At 43.5% G+C, this 11,855-nt stretch overlaps 1 pseudogene; it reads left to right on the top strand.

Moving 5' to 3' along the window:
* The window catches only part of LOC104981321, a 188,055-nt pseudogene that overhangs the window by 103,856 nt on the left and 72,344 nt on the right, over nt 1–11,855 (top strand).

Here is an 11,855-nt window from a genome sequence, read left to right as displayed (position 1 = left end):
TTACTTTACTAGCATGTGAGATGAGTGCAATTGTGTGGTAGTTTGAGCATTCTTTGGCATTGCCTTTCTTTGGGATTGGAATGAAAAATAGACCATTCAGGTATGACCTAAATCAAATCCCTTATGATTATACAGTGGAAGTGAGAAATAGATTTAAGGGCCTAGATCTGACAGATAGAGTGCCTGATGAACTATGGAATGAGGTTTGTGACATTATACAGGAGACAGGGATCAAGACCATCCCCATGGAAAAGAAATGCAAAAAAGCAAAATGGCTGTCTGGGGAGGCCTTACAAATAGCTGTGAAAAGAAGAGAAGTGAAAAGCAAAGGAGAAAAGGAAAGATATAAGCATCTGAATGCATAGTTCCAAAGAATAGCAAGAAGAGATAAGAAAGCCTTCCTTGGTGATCAATGCAAAGAAATAGAGGAAAACAATATAATGGGAAAGACTAGAGATCTCTTGAAGAGTATTAGAGATACCAAGGGAACATTTCATGCAAAGATGGGCTCAATAAAGGACAGAAATGGTATGGACCTAACAAAAGCAGAAGATATTAAGAAGAGGTGGCAAGAATACACAGAACTGTACAAAAAAGATCTTCATGACCCAGATAATCACGATGGTGTGATCACTGACCTAGAGCCAGACATTCTGGAATGTGAAGTCAAGTGGGCCTTAGAAAGCATCACTACAAACAAAGCTAATGGAGGTGATGGAATTCCAGTTGAGCTATTTCAAATCCTGAAAGATGATACTGTAAAAGTGCTGCAGTCAATATGCCAGCAAATTTGGAAAGGGCAGAAGAGGGTGGGACAAATTGGGAGAGTAGTATTGACATATACCGGCTCAGTAAAGAATCTGCCTGCAACACAGGAGACGTGGGTTAGATCCCTGGATCATGAAGATCCTCTGGAGAAGGGAATGGCAACCTACTCCAGTCTTCTTGCCCGGAGAATCGCATAAACAGAAGTACAGTCCAAGGGGTCACAAAGCATTGGACACGACTGAGTTACTAACACTTTCACGTGTAAAATGCATAGCTAATTGGGAAGCTGCTGTATGACACAGGGAGCTCAGCTCCTGTGAGCTGCATAACAGCTCACAGTTATACAGCTGCAACAGCTGTGTAACAGCTATATAGTGTAACTGTGTAACAGTTATACAGCTCCTCACAGCTGTATAACACAGGTCGTCTCAGCTAGCTGTGATGACCTAGAGGGGTGGGATGGAAGGGGATGTGTGTATACATATAGATGATTCACGTTGTAGCACAGCAGAAATCAATACAACATTGTAAAGCAATTATCTTCTAATTCAAAACCAACAGAAAAAAAAAAATAAAAGATGCTGTGAAACTGTGGGATTAACGAGGGCATCCGCACAGCAGTCCAGAGCCTATTCAGTCATTGCCTTCTCAAGACACTTTCACACTGTAATCCTCTGAGCCTTGGAATTTTTCTTTTTTGGTCTTTCCCATTCAGTTCCTCCAATCGAACTCTACTGAGAACAGTAGAGTGGAGCACATTTGAGTGTCAAATGCGTGTTTAACGTTACTAGCTTTTTAGGGACTTCCAAATCCTCAATAGAGGCAATTTAGATAAGACAGAGCTCCATAGATTAGAGTAATTGCAGAACACACTTATATTACCCAGCAAGTTGACAGCAGATTAGAAGCACAGGTACCATCTTCTGGGTCGGTCAGCTTCCCTCTCTGGTAAGGGGCTCCTGCTGTGAGCTGGGCCTTCCCCTGTTTCCCTCCTCTACCCCTGCCCAGTCAGGCTTCACCACCTTGAGCTGTTATGACTACTGAGGATAGCTGTGCTCTTTTCTGTCTGAGTCTCAGGCTACCACTTGGTTTCTGTCTAAAGCTGCTCTTCTCATGGCCCCAGGACCTCAAAGAGGATAGTTTGCAGTGTTAACATACTGGGTTCATAAAAACAAATGAATGACACCTTTTATTTTCTCTTGTCATCTGCTCCTCACCAGCCTCCACTTCCCTGGGCAAGGCCGAGGAGGTGGGGCAGAGGCAAACTTGGTGGCCACTCAGTGTATTGCAGTCCAGGTCATCACTGTGGGTGCATGCCCACTGGTGCTGCTTCACCCTACAGACCTGTTCCTCCCCACCCGCCGCCGCTCCTCCCCCAGGTGGCTGCTGTCTGAAGGAGCAGTGGCCAGTCCTCCTGATGTGCAGATGGTAGGGGAGGGCCCCTGGCCTGGCCCAAGGTGCTGGCTGGTCCCCTGCACTGGCCCCCAGTCCTGACTGTCCTCTGGCTGGTCTCTACTGAGATGGGTGCATCTGTCTTAACCAGAGAGTCCTGCCTGTGTTCCTGCTCAGGTCCTGCTGGTGTAACTCCCTGTGTGTTTGCTCAGCCAGGCCCAGCTCCTGGGACCCCAGCACCCGCCACTGCTGAGCAGGCCCCTCTCCAGCTCCGACTAGTGCAATTCAAGGTCAAGGTCATTTATGTGAATCCTGAGGGGCCTGTCCATCAGCCCTTGGATTCAGGGTCACTTAGCTCATGCTAAAATGAGCCCACCTGAGGCTCCCAGCTCACCCAGCTCCCCTCCCCCTATAGGAAACTGAAATTTCTGGTGTCTTCTGTGCTACACAGGAGCCCAGGCTGGCTGAGGAGCATTAAGTCAGCCCCTCCCTGTCCACACACTCTGAGCTGCCATTTCCTTGAAATAAGTATTTTTTCTAGTGTGTGCTGCTGCTGCTACTGCTGCTAAGTCACTTCAATCATGTCCAACTCTGTGTGACCCCATAGACAGCAGCCCACCAGGCTCCCCCACCCCTGGGATTCTCCAGGCAAGAACACTGGAGTGGGTGCCGTCGCCTTCTCCAACTGTGTGCTAAGTTGCTTCAATTATGTCCAACTCTGTGTGACCCTATGGACTGTAGCCCACCAGTCTCCTCCATCCATGGGATTTTCCAGGCAAGAATGCTGGAGTGGGTTGCCATGCCCTTCTCCAGAGAATCTTCCCCACATCTCCTGCATCTCTTGCATTGGCAGCAAGGTTCTTTACCACTAGCACCACCTGGGAAGCCATATCAGTAATTCCTAAAGTAGTTGTAACTGAGTCCATGTTCCTATCTTTATATTCCCTTTCTTTTCATAAAAGTTAAAAAATAGAAACCTTAATTAAAATAGGAATGGTTCCAAATTGGGAAAGGAGTAGGTCAAGGCTGTATATTGTCACCTTGCTTATTTAACTTATATGCAGAGTACTTCATGTGCAATGCTGGGTTGGATGAAGCACAAGCTGGAATCAAGATTGCAGGGAGAAATATCAATACCCTCAGATATGCAGATGACACCACCCTTACCACCCTTATGGCAGAAAGTGAGAGAAACTAAAAAGCCTCTTCATGAAAATGAAAAAGGAAAATGAAAAAGCTGACTTAAAACTCAACTTAGAAAGCTAAGATCATGGCATCCAGTCCCATCACTTCATGGCAAATAGATGGGGAAACAGTGGAAACAGTGGCAGACTTTATTTTGGGGGGCTCCAAAATCACTGTGGATGGTGACTGCAACCATGAAATTAAAAGACGCTTACTCCTTGGAAGGAAAGTTATGACAAACCTAAACAGCATATTGAAAAGCAGAAACATTACTTTGCCAACAAAGGTTCATCTAGTCAAAGCTATGGTTTTTCCAGTAGTCATGTAAGCATGTGAGAGTTGGACCATAAAGAAAACTGAGCACTGAAGAATTGATACTTTTGAACTGTGGTGTTGGAGAAGACTCTTGAGAGCCCCTTGGACTGCAAGGAGATCAAACTAGTCAATCCTGAAGGAAATCAGTCCTGAAGATTCATTGGAAGGACTAATGCTGAAGCTGAAACTCCAATACTTTGGCCACCTGATGTGAAGAACTGACTCATTGGAAAAGACCCTGATGCTGGAAAAGATTGAGGGCAGGAGGAGAAGTGGATGACAGAGGATGAGATGGTTGGATGGCATCACCCCAACTCAATGGACATGAGTTTAAGCAAGCTCTGGGAGTTGGTGATGGACAAGGAAGCCTGGTGTGCTGCAGTCCATTGGGTCGCGAAGAGTAGGACACGACTAAGTGACTGAACTGAACTGAACTGAATCAAATAGAGTCAGGAGGCCAAAAGAGGGTGCTATCGTTACACATGACCAAGGCAGGGTCCAACAGGGAGTAGAAGGATTTTCTCATCTCACCTGGAAAGACTTCAACCAATGGGGGCTGCCATAACTCAGCCAATGAAAACCCACTCTGCTTTCAGCTCTCATTTCCTCCAGTGGTCTCTTTGTTTACCACGACCTTCCCAGATTCCCTTTGCTCTGTTCCTTGTTTTGCAGGAACTTGTATGTTGTTCCCTGTAATTGCAGACTCTGAATCACAACTCTTTGCTGATCCCAAATAAACCCATTTTGCTAGAGAAATAACTGGCAGTCTATTTGTACAAGGTCAACACCTTAACAATGCTCTTGCTTTATCACTTCCATCACAGGAGTCATCTCTTCCTCCTACCTTCAGAGGGACTGAATTTGCTACACAATAATCCTCTACACATATCCAGGCTTTAGATTCAACCATAATATTAGCACATAACTAATATTTAATGAATTGGGCTGTCTTCTTTATGTTGGGAATAGAGCAGTTCATAAAACAGTCAAAGTTCCTGCCCTCATAGGGTGTAACTTCAGTGATGACCAAGCATTCTTTGCTTTATTTTTATTAATTAAATAATAAACTCAATGTTCCTGCATTTATGCAAAATTCATTGGATTCTTATAACATGCAAAGCAGGTTGAAAGATATTGTATATATGAGTGTTTTTGAAGGAATGCTCATTAACAAATAATCAAAAAATTAGACTTCTTACTAAGTCAACACCTGATCATACTAAATATTGATATATACACAGTGCAAATTATTTCAAAATGAATATAAGGAAAGAAAGGGAGAGAATGGGGACTTTCAGTTTATTTTTTATTTTTAAATTTTATATATATGATTGAATATATTTTTTTGAATTGAATATAAGGTGAATATATCCGTAGTATTGATACCTGCTTTGCATTGGATCTATAAATATTTTCCTTAGTGTGTATATAAATGTCTACATTTTAAAATTTATTTTTATTGGAGTATGGTTTAGTTGCTTTACAATGTTGTATTTGTAGTCTTCATTTTTGTGGAACTATTGCATAAAAGAAAAATATTAGAGAAGATGCTGTAACTGAATCTTACTTTTATACTCTACCTGCCTACAAATTTTGTACTGTGCTTCTCGATAGCAATAAAGAAAAAGACAAAGTGAAAAGGTGATACTTCTTTTTTAACCTTAATTTCTAACTAACCCTGCCTAGGTCATAACAGAATCTAAATCAATTTTACTATAACTAGAGTCTTTTCTTGGAGAAGCCAATGGCACCCCACTCCAGTACTCTTGCCTGGAAAATCCCGTGGATGGAGGAGCCTGGTGGGCTACAGACCATGGGGTCACGAAGAGTCGGACACGACTGAGCGACTTCACTTTCACTTTTCCCTTTCATGCATTGGAGAAGAAAATGGCAACCCACTCCAGTGTTGTCGCCTGGAGAATCCCAGGGACGGGGGAGCCTGGTGGGCCCCCGTCTATGGGGTTGCACAGAGTCAGACACGACTGAAGCGACTTAGCAGCAGCAGAGTCTTTTCTAGATATGGACTTTTTTCTATTTTAGAGAAATGAGTTTTGTTGTATAAATGCGTGTGAAGTGTGCAATTGTGCTGGGTGGTGCACACATGCAACAAAAGATAGAGGGAAAAGACACATTTTGCAAAGCTATATCCAAGTGGCACATCATATATATAGTTTTTTCCCTGGGTTCTTCTGTTTGGCTAGTTGAATGTCATTTTGCCTCTATTCCTCTGAGGCAGCGACATGGTGAGGGTGCATTGTAATGGATAGGACTGTCAAACCCTCTGAGTATTTAGATATGGCACCAGTGAATTACACTGACAAAGGGCTGCTTATAGGAAAGTGTGATTGCTTTTTTCTATTACTATTCTTTTGAGTGTAAAGGAAATGGGTTGGTAGTTAAAGAACAATGATGCGTTTTTCCCCTTCCTCCCTGCAACCATCTCTTCTTGTGTGTTGCTTAGCTACATTTGACACAGACCTCAAGGCTTTTGTTCACAGGCTTTCAGTCTAAGGATGAACTCTCTTCTTCAGTTAGCTTTAAATAATCCAATATGGCAAAGATAAGGTGCTTGGAAAATAGGCTCATCATGCAGATGCTATAGATGAGAATAACCACATTTGCTTACTAGAAACCTAGAGGACAAAGACTTGAAATAAAAATGTTACCTTGTTGTCTTGCTCAGTGTGATATTTCCAATAAAAGCATTTTTCACGAATTTACTGACTGACTTGCTATCTTCTCCTTAAAGGTGAATTTGAGAAGTCAGCCCTTCTCCCTTAGGAAGCCTGCTTTTTTTATTTGCAAGGGATCTGGGCTTCCCTGGTGGCTCAGATGGTAAAGAATCTGTCTGCAATGCAGGTGACCTGGGTTCAATCCCTGGGTCAGGAAGGTCCAGCATTCTTGCTTGGGAAACCCCATGGACAGAGAGAGCCTTGTGGGCTACAGTCCATGGGGTTGCAAAGAGTCAGCCACAGCTGAGCAACTAACACTCATTTCTTTCATTGTAAGGGAGCCAGTCTCTTTAAGCAACAGAAAATAGCTTGCAGGCTTACAGTCTCGAACTTTTTCCTCTTACAATGTTTCGGAGTCACACAGCATCATCACAAATATCATCTCCAAGTAGTTCCCACTCCAAACCTGCCCTACCACGTGACAGCACGTTACCTTTGAGATGTATATTTCTAGAACCTTTTCAATTTTCTGAGCAGCTTAAAACAGCAAAACAAAATGACGGTAATCATGCTGTTTACTCCTTTAGTATCCTGGCTTTCTGAGGAGTTAACAGTCACTTCGGATTCCTGTTCTCTAGGTACTGCAGTTGCCAGGTTCAACCATTTTGTCTGGATAGAACCCATAATCGTACTCAGATTTCTTTGGGGAGAGTAAATCCAAGTGTCCGCTTCTCCTTGCAGAAATACCAGTCGAAGAGGCTTTCTTTCCCCGCATCTGACCACATGATGAATATCTCCTGGGAATCTGCATCTCGACTAAATGATGGAGAGGGAATGATGGAGGTGTGTCATTTCTCATGTAGTAGGTGGAGATCTCCTCCCAGGCTGTGTCCTGTTGTATACAGGTGTGTGTTTGGTTTATTTCTCCCTTGGTTTCTTCCTGTTTCCAAGTCTACTATGCTACCTTGTATCAATTCTATGAGGCTCTACTCATAGGGCTCCACACACACCCTAAGATCCATCCTCGCACACAAATGCCTTTTGTTCAAGTTAGAATTAATTTCTGTTCATGACAGAGAACTCTGAGTCTGAATTTTCTAGAAAAGGAAATAACCAAAATCCTAGGGGGCGGTGTGCTTGACCCAGTCGTCAAAATTTGAACATTCACAGTTAAGCTAATGAATAATTCAAGTGTGGTATGACCAATGATGTAGAGTGAAAAAAGTTCACACAGTGTCTTCAGTTCAGTTCAGTTCAGTCGCTCATAGTTATGTTTTCATGGACACTTTTACCTTCACGTAAAATTGTTCATGTGCTGCCTTCATTCTCAGGAAATTTGAAATGTTAAATCTATGTGGGACTGGTAGAAAGAGCTCAACCAAATTTGCATAATGCCAAATGCCCTTGGGCTTCCTGGCATCCTACTTCACCTGGTGAACAGGAGTTTTTTATTTTGGTTTTTCTTTCTTTCTTTTTTTCTTTCTTTCTTTTCTTTTTCTTTTTTCTTTTTTGGAGAGCTTATCTGGCAGCTAGGTACTCTTAAGAAATCTTTCTATGCCCAACAGTATTCCATTCTTTCCTTCAGCTGTTCTTCACGGTGGTTTAACATTGCTGTTGTTCAGTCACTCAGTCCTGTCTGACTCTTTGTGATCCCATGGACTCCTGCACGCCAGGCTTCCCTGTCCTTCACTATCTCCTGGAGCTTACTCAAACCCATGTCCACTGAGTCGGTGATGCCATCCAACCATCTCTTCCTCTGTCATCCCCTTTTCCTGCCTTCAAACTTTCCCAGCATCGGGGTCTTTTCCAATGAGTTGGTTCTTTGCATCAGGTGGCCAAAATATTAACATTAAACTGCGTAAAACTATGTAAAATGGAAGTTTTAGCACCAAGATTACATTGATTTGATAGTACAGATAAATAAGATTGTGATACTAGAAGCCTGTTTAGAATCTTTTCTAAAAATATTGCTTACAGTGACATTGTAACACTAAATATGAATATGAGCTTGGAAATTTCTACTCATTTCTGAATGAGTTTATTAAAAAGGATTTTTTAAAAATAGGTATCTACTCAAATAAAACACCAGGAAGTACAGGATATAGCATGTTTCTGCATTGCTGCTGCTGCTGCTAAGTCGCTTCAGTCATGTCCAACTCTGTGCGACCCCATAGGTGGCAGCCCACCAGGCTCGCCCGTCCCTGGGATTCTCAAGACAAGAACACTGGAGTGGGTTGCCATTTCCTTCTCCAGTGCATGAAAGTGAAAAGTGAAAGTGAAGTCACTCAGTTGTGTCAGACTCCTAGCAACCCCATGGACTGTAGCCCACTAGGCTCCTCCATTCATGGGATTTTCCAAGCAGTTTCTGCATTACCATATTGAAAAAAAAAAAAACAAAACTCCTCTGACCTAAGCAGTAAATAAGAATATATTTGCTTATATAACTGAGATGTGCATATATGGATACATCATTAGACACCTACAGCTTGATCCCTAGGGTTATGATGTCATTGGGGATTTCTCTCTGTCTTTCTAATTCTCTTAGTGCTTCCTTTCTTTCTGCTGGTATTACTAGAAGTCCAATGTGCTATACATGTTGCAACATGGTGCAGGATATTAAATTAAAAAAAATAAAGTCATAGGACTTCCCTGGTGGCTCAGTGGTAGAGAATCTGCCAATGCAGGAGATGCCAGTTCGATCCCTGATCCAGGAGACCCCACATGCCGAGGAGCAACTAAGCCCATGGGCCACAACTACTGAGCCTGTGCGCTAAAGCCCTGCTCCACAAAATAAGCCACTGCAATGAGAAGCTGGCACTCTGAAACTAGAGAATAGCCCATACTCGCTGCAGCAAGAGAAAAGCCCTCACAGATGCAAGGGCACAGCGCAACCCCTCCAAAAAGTTATATTAATCAATTAAAAAATAAATAAGGTCATAAAACTCAGAGCTTCGTGTAAAGGTGCTTTCAGCCTGTCAGGTGGTGGTCACTTACAACACTACAAGTAGGATACACAACAGGGAGTGAGCCATGCTGTAAACAGATGGCGTGGAGAAGAAAGCCTGGTGTTCATCTCTTCTCTGGGCCTTTTTGAGTAAATGTCACAGCCACCGTCCTTCTCCCAGGGGCTGGGAAAATTCGAGTGTTGAGACGAGTTCACAACACGGATGCAGGTAATTAGGCTTTCACTGTAGTCCATTTGGTATTGGATGACTCTGTTCGCGATGCCTCCGAGGGCTGTGAGCCTCAACACGCACTAATGTGAAAAAGCCTCCTGCCATCTGAAGAAAAGTGCTCAAATGAGCCCATTTTGTGGTAATGCATTTCCCGTGTCTCCCAGGTCCCCAGTGCAGCCTCGGTGATGCCAATGGTAGCTTTTATCCCCTTTTCCACATACACGCATTTCCTTGACAGGTGGTAACGCCGACCACATTTTGTTTTCCCTGTAGTTACATTCAGATGTACATCTGGGCCTTGTTATTTTGGATTTGTTTTTAAATTAGAGAGGAGACAATTTGTTTGACATTTTTTCCTCTTGCTTTCAATAATATCTTTAGTTGCTTTAAAGCACCCACACAGAAAAAAGTACTTTTTCCTGCTGCTCAGTGGAAATTATACTCTGAAAAAGAGTCCCAGGAAACCGAGGAGTTTCTCAGGTATCCACATGGGGACAGAAGCAGGAGTGCACATTTATTAATTGCCTCTTTCATGCCAGCCTCAGTACAGTAAGTCCTCTACACTGTTGTTCAGTCGCTATATCCAACTCTTTGTGATCCCATGGACTGCACCGCACCAGGCTTTCTTGCCCTTCACCACCTTCCAAAGTTTGCTCAAACTCATGTCCATTGAGTCGGTAATGCCATCCAACCATCTCGCTCCTTCTCTGTTGCCCCCTTCTCCTCTTGCCCTCAATCTTTCCCAGCATCAGGGTCTTTTCAGTCTTTGCATCAGGTGGCCAAAGTATTGGAGCTTCACCTTCAGCATCAGTCCTTCCAGTGAATATTCAGGACTGATTTCCTTTAGGCTTGACTGGTTTGATCTCCTTGCTGTCCAAGGAACTCTCAAGAGTCTTCTCCAGTACCACAGTTCAAAAGCATCAATTCATTGAGTCCTCTACATATGAACCTTCAAGTTTAGAACTTTCAAAGATGCGCACGTGTGTTCCTTCAAGGCCAGGCGTGAGTGACATTGCAGCTTGCCTTCCATCTCCTACTGCTGGCGATTCTTCAGCTCTGTCTTCTCCACCTTCCCTCCCTCCTCCAGTCCTTCTTGCCTGCTCACTCAGTGCCTGCTCTTGTGTGCCAGCTGTTGTATTGTACTACTGTACTTCACAAGGTACTGAACTGTAAGATTTAAAATGCTTTCTTTATTTTTTGCATTTAATTTTTAGATATTACTTGTGCAAAAAGTATAAACCACTATAGTACAGTACTATATAGCTGGTTTTTGGAGAAGGAAATGGCAACCCACTCCAGTGATCTTGCCTAGAGAATCCCAGGGACGGCGGAGCCTGGTGGGCTGCCATCTACGGAGTCGCACAGAGTTGGACACGACTGAAGCGACTTAGCAGCAGCAGCAGCATATAGCTGGTTGTGTTAATTGGATAGCCAGTCTAACTTGCACTTATGAACAAATTGGACTTAGGAACACACTCTCAGAATGCAAGGCATTCGTATGTAGGGGACTTAGTGTACTTATGGCTCTGGTCCTTTCGTTCTTAATCTTCTGCCTACCAGTCTTCTGGACTGGGGTCCTAAAACCTGCTGAACAGATTCTCCCCAACTGAACGGCCCACAGTGCTTGCCTGAGTCTCCCTGAAAGCTGCACTGGGTCTTCCATTTCCCTGACTCTCTCTACGCCAGTCTCCACCTGTCCCATCACATTCTTGGCCACCGTCCCTCAAAAGCTAACCTGATCTAGCCAAGCTACACATTTGCAAATAAAGCTGCACAATCTCATGCCCTTAAGCTGACTTTTATCAGCAAGACTGCAACCAAAAGTGGAGTCTGGTTGCTCTCCTCTCAAAAGCCAATAAGAAGGTAAGGTTGATGGAAAGGAAAGTTTGCTTTATTTTGGATGCTGGGGGGAAGGTGATCACTTGTCCAAAGTCCAACTGCCACCCCCACCCCACCCCCTGTGATAATCAGGGGGCAAGAGCTCTTACAGACAGTGAGGGGGCTACATGCAGAAACAGCACAGTCAGCTCTGACAGTCATCTTCAAATTGCTGATTGGTGGTCTGACCAACACCAACTTGACTGTTTTAGGTACAGTCAGTCTTCAGTTCCAGAGTTGGTTTGTTCCCATTTCCTCGAGGCTGATTATCAGAATTGTGGCAGGTTAAGTCATGATTACAGTCTGGTCATCATATAATTACTTCTTCCACCGGATGGGGGTTTCAGTATCTTTGAGACAGCTCAGATTATCTACAGCCCTTGAGGAGAAACTGAAGTCCTCAGTTTGCTTCATGACTAAACTACTAGTCTTGTTGGACTGTTCTGCTTTGCTTTTGCATTTTCTCACT

This window comes from Bison bison, unplaced genomic scaffold (assembly GCF_000754665.1).
Source record: "Bison bison bison isolate TAMUID 2011002044 unplaced genomic scaffold, Bison_UMD1.0 scf7180017858917, whole genome shotgun sequence".
In the NCBI taxonomy this organism is placed as follows: domain Eukaryota; kingdom Metazoa; phylum Chordata; class Mammalia; order Artiodactyla; family Bovidae; genus Bison; species Bison bison.
Note: the sequence above shows the minus strand (reverse complement) of the source record. Positions and strands in the feature narration are given on the sequence as shown.